Source organism: Scylla paramamosain, chromosome 37, assembly GCF_035594125.1.
Source record: "Scylla paramamosain isolate STU-SP2022 chromosome 37, ASM3559412v1, whole genome shotgun sequence".
NCBI lineage: Eukaryota > Metazoa > Arthropoda > Malacostraca > Decapoda > Portunidae > Scylla > Scylla paramamosain.
In genome coordinates this window covers 10,680,001-10,685,000 of record NC_087187.1, presented here as the reverse complement: position 1 = coordinate 10,685,000, position 5,000 = coordinate 10,680,001, and the positions used below count along the sequence as shown (strand labels likewise).

Below are 5,000 nucleotides of genomic sequence, written 5' to 3'. Positions count from 1 at the left end.
AGGATTTCACGGAATAAAATTAATATCCCTTTAATGAAGAGCAGACACGCTTCCTTGGGCGTCTCATTGCTCCAGTGGTCCACGACCACTGAGGACAAGATATCTGAAATCACTTATCTTCCACAACCCAAACATTCTGTCAGCCTATGACGTATAATGGTGTGATTGATTTTTATCGTAGGATGATTCCACGTTTTTCAAATATCCTCCACCCACCCAGTGACAACATCCAGTGGCATGGAAGCTGGCCTGGAGGGACTCAGGTAGCACGCGACATCTTCCAGGACCATCAGGAAATCTCTGCAATAGGCCTGCGCCGTGTGCCATCCCTTACCTCAGTGAGTGGATTTCCAACTCGTCATTAACTGTTTTCGGTTGCTGCAAGAACTGGTTGATGGCGAAGCTAAAGCCACCTAATTGTGGTGTTCTTCTCCAGCAAGCTAGCCGTCCCACAAAAGACCTATTCACTGTATGGTCATAACTCTTGACACCACATCTTGGTGTCCGACCCTGGTCACGTGACTTAGGGTCGTCTTGTAACACAGATCACCAATCACAAGCCACAGACAACCGCATTCAGAACTCTTCCTGCCGGCAGGTCAGACCACCTAATAGTCTTTCATCAATGAGTATATTTCCTCTGTCCATTGCATCAGAAAGGACGAGCACCGTCAATGTAGAATTCTACGATTTATTGCTAAGCGTCAACAAGAAGATGAAGAAATCGAGGTATACTGTAGTCACCTCCGGCCTCTCCCTCAGGGTGAGGACAAAACCTTCTTGTTCGACACTTGCCTCGTCCTGCCGCCTACCGGTGTTCAGTTAGTTTCACAGCGCCACTCATCCTGGTACTAAGGCGACTTTACGATTACTAAAGTCCCGTTGTTTGTGGCCCATTATGGACAAATCTTCACCTGTGGGTGGAGACTTGCACAACATGCCAGTCTGGCAAGGCTGCCAAGGCGTCACACCAAATCGCTTCTCACAGATTTGAATAGTCCTTGCTTACACTTTGAAACAGTTCATTCTGATCTTGTAGGGTCTTTCCTCCTGCACCACACTGCCATTCTCATTGCCTGGCACGTCCCTCGACCGATATGGACAGAGCCATGCTCTGAATGGAAGCTATTCCTAAAAGATGTTACCGTCATCACTGTCGCTGCTGCTTTGCTGAACCCCTGGGTGTCTCTACATCCAATCAGTGTTCGTGGTATACAACATGAATCTGCCCTGTCTCAGGTATTACCTGATTCGAAGACAGATTCGATTGACTGTGTGAAGCCAGCGTGCCTGCCGCCACTCTCACCTCCTGCCTCAAAAACACCGCGTGGTGCCGTTGCAAGGTCGCCACAACAGCACACTTGCCCAGCACCACAGTGTGTACCCAGAGTATCACTGACGCTGCCTTCTCAGCGCCATCACCTGCTGCTGCGTCATTGCCTCCTGCTGCGTCTCTACCTGGGTGGACTCACTGTGGGCGGTCGGTGCATTTTCACATTGATCCAGACTTCTTCCATTACCGATGGCTACACTCCTGCACGTCTTGTGTGTTGATATGCCTAACTTGTGTGATTAATTTATCGCTCCGCTGAAAAGAGGGACATGTTGTGGTGCTGTTATACTGTAGAGTATGTATCACCATAACAACGTATATATAATTATGTAGTGCTCCAAATATGCTACTTTTAATAGTGACACAGCATAAGCATCATTATATGACTGTGATCCATTGATGTTCGAACTTGTCCGAATATAACTACACTCCTCGCTGTGGTGGCTGGGCAGCGTCACCGTGAGTGCAGGCGGGTCAGGCAGGTCAGGCTGGCGGGCCCGAGCAACGAGGCGCACTCGGTACAGAGACAGCAAACCCTGTCGCCGCGGCCTTTCCCTTACATCCTCACGCCGTGGCTCTTTCCTTTCATCCTCACGCCAAATCGCTATCCAGCCCTGCATTATTCTCCTCCTCCTCCTGCTCCTCTTCCTCCTCCTCTCTTCTCTTCCTCCTCGTCTCTTCCTTTTTATCTTTATCATATCTTGTTTTTTTTGCTATTCTTTCTCCATCTTCCATATCCTTTTCTATTCTTTTCTAATTTTTCTTGTTTCTTTTTATCTCTCTCTCTCTCTCTCTCTCTCTCTCTCTCTCTCTCTCTCTCTCTCTCTCTCTCTCTCTCTCTCTCTCTCTCTCTCTCTCTCTCTCTCTCCTTTTCCCTTACTAACGTTATTATCTTCTCTCCTTTGCTTTTTTTTTCCGACCTCCTTCCCTCCCTCGTTACTGATCCTTTTCTTCTTCTTCCTTCTCTTCTTCCTCCTCCTCTTCCCTGTCTATTCTCTTTATTCCACCACGTTTTGTGTGGAAAAATGTGAAAAAAGGACGAGAGAGAGAGAGAGAGAGAGAGAGAGAGAGAGAGAGAGAGAGAGAGAGAGAGAGAGAGAGAGAGAGAGAGAGAGAGCCTGACAGTCAGCAGAAAGAAAAAGTAGGAGAGGATGAGAAGAGAAGAAAAGTGAGAAGGAAATGGAGGTAAGGAAAATGGAGGAGGAGGAGGAGGAGGAGGAGGAGGAGCAGGAGATGAAGTTTAAAGTTTGATGTCCGGAAGGAAAGGAAAAATGTAATTGTGTGTGTGTGTGTGTGTGTGTGTGTGTGTGTGTGTGTGTGTGTGTGTGCGTGTGTATGCGTGCGCGTGTTTGTCTGTGCATTGGAAATCAATCTTAGGTACCTTATGGATGGAAAGTTACCGAGAGAGGCGTATGAATGTTACGTCTCCTCTTCTTCCTCTTTTTCCTCCTCCTCTTCCTCCTCCTCCTCTTTCTTTATCTGTTTCTTTTAACACATTTTCTAATGAATGTTTCTTCTTCTTCTTCTTCTTCTTCTTCTTCTTCTTCTTCTTCTTCTTCTTCTTCTTCTTCTTCTTCTTCTTCTTCTTCTTCTTCTTCTTCTTCTTCTTCTTCTTCTTCTTCTTCTTCTTCTTCTTCTTCTTCTTCTTCTTCTTCTTCTTCTTCTTCTTCTTCTTCTTCTTCTTCTTCTTCTTCTTCTTCTTCTTCTTCTTCTTCTTCTTCTTCTTCTTCTTCTTCTTCTTCTTCTTCTTCTTCTTCTTCTTCTTCTTCTTCTTCTTCTTCTTCTTCTTCTTCTTCTTCTTCTTCTTCTTCTTCTTCTTCTTCTTCTTCTTCTTCTTCTTCTTCTTCTTCTTCTTCTTCTTCTTCTTCTTCTTCTTCTTCTTCTTCTTCTTCTTCTTCTTCTTCTTCTTCTTCTTCTTCTTCTTCTTCTTCTTCTTCTTCTTCTTCTTCTTCTTCTTCTTCTTCTTCTTCTTCTTCTTCTTCTTCTTCTTCTTCTTCTTCTTCTTCTTCTTCTTCTTCTTCTTCTTCTTCTTCTTCTTCTTCTTCTTCTTCTTCTTCTTCTTCTTCTTCTTCTTCTTCTTCTTCTTCTTCTTCTTCTTCTTCTTCTTCTTCTTCTTCTTCTTCTTCTTCTTCTTCTTCTTCTTCTTCTTCTTCTTCTTCTTCTTCTTCTTCTTCTTCTTCTTCTTCTTCTTCTTCTTCTTCTTCTTCTTCTTCTTCTTCTTCTTCTTCTTCTTCTTCTTCTTCTTCTTCTTCCTTCACTCGTCTACTGTTCTTCCTCCTCCTCAGAAGACTGTTTCACAAGGATCCAGCAAGCACAGCAACAACATCTACCAGCCTCAACACAGTCGACCAGACATTCCCAACTCAGCCCAAACATTCCTGCATTCCGGCGTGGTCGGCAGCACTACGGCAGCCACGGCTCTCAGGAACACACTGGAAAAGTACTGAGATTCTACAGCTGAAATATTATGTATGACCGCACCGTAAGATAGACTCTAACTTATGTTGTGAAATTACTCTTCTTTTTTATATAAGAGTGGTTCTGTCCGGGGACAAAAAAAAAAAAAAGATGCAGACCTAAGATAATAAATAGATAGAAAAAAAAAAAACGCCATGCCCCAAAAAAATAATTGCCTGAAAAAGATAAATACAAAAATTCTGAGTAGTGTGTTGGTGGTGACAATCTGTCACTGCCTGCTTGTCTCAGTGGTTGTTGCTGCAGTGGCGGTTGTCAGCGCGCTCCTATCATTGTCTGCACGCTGCTTCCTCTTCCAATGGAACGATGGGTGGGAGGATACTCCGCCTTCACTACCCTGCGTCTCCAACTGCGTGTCAGAGGGTGCAGCTCATCACAAACAGCTTTGTAATGACCGACAGGGCTGTTCCTTGTTCTTCCTTTGTGTTCTCTAGTGTTTTTTCTTCCTCTTCCCAATATATATTTTTTCATCATCAGTTTCCTTTCTCCTTATTTAACTTCTTTCCCCTATTTCTTCTTCTTCCATCTCTTTTATTTTCATATCTACCTCCTCCTCCTCCTCCTCCTCCTCCTCCTCCTCCTCCTCCTCCTCCTCCTCCTCCTCCTTCTCCTTCTCCTCACCCCGGTTGTTCGTGCCAGAAAGATATTTTAGCTACTGAAGGTTACTGCAGTGTGTGTGTGTGTGTGTGTGTGTGTGTGTGTGTGTGTGTGTGTGTGTGTGTGTGTGTGTGTGTGTGTGTGTGTGTGTGTGTGTGAAGGGAGAGGTGGCACTACAGAAAAAAAGAAACACACACACACACACACACACACACACACACACACACACACACACACACACACACGAGCGCGCGCGCGTACAGACAAGCAGACATCTAATTAAAGACATATAAATATAAACAACTCTCTTAGCGCTTATAAAAAAAGCTGGCAACTACCTCTCTCTCTCTCTCTCTCTCTCTCTCTCTCTCTCTCTCTCTCTCTCTCTCTCTCTCTCTCTCTCTCTCTCTCTCTCTCTCTCTTGCTTGGCTATGCTATTGTGATATACTATGCAATATTTTGGTTACATATTAAGATATCTACCGCGTTACATTAAGGTATGTTTGGGCTATATATTACGCTACATTGGGCTATTTTGAGCTTCCTTTTTTTCCAAGGTGACATAATTAGATCTCAAGGTCAAGGTAAGCAACAA

At 44.4% G+C, this 5,000-nt stretch overlaps 1 long non-coding RNA gene across 1 annotated transcript in view; it reads left to right on the top strand.

The window, feature by feature from the left end:
* LOC135091492 (uncharacterized) overlaps positions 1–4,358 on the top strand; it is a 61,699-nt gene extending 57,341 nt beyond the window's left edge. Inside the window, exon 3 of the long non-coding RNA XR_010262527.1 lies at positions 3,619–4,358. This is a non-coding gene — a long non-coding RNA (uncharacterized LOC135091492). The remainder of the gene's footprint in view (positions 1–3,618) is intronic.
* The last annotated feature ends 642 nt before the right edge of the window (positions 4,359–5,000 follow it).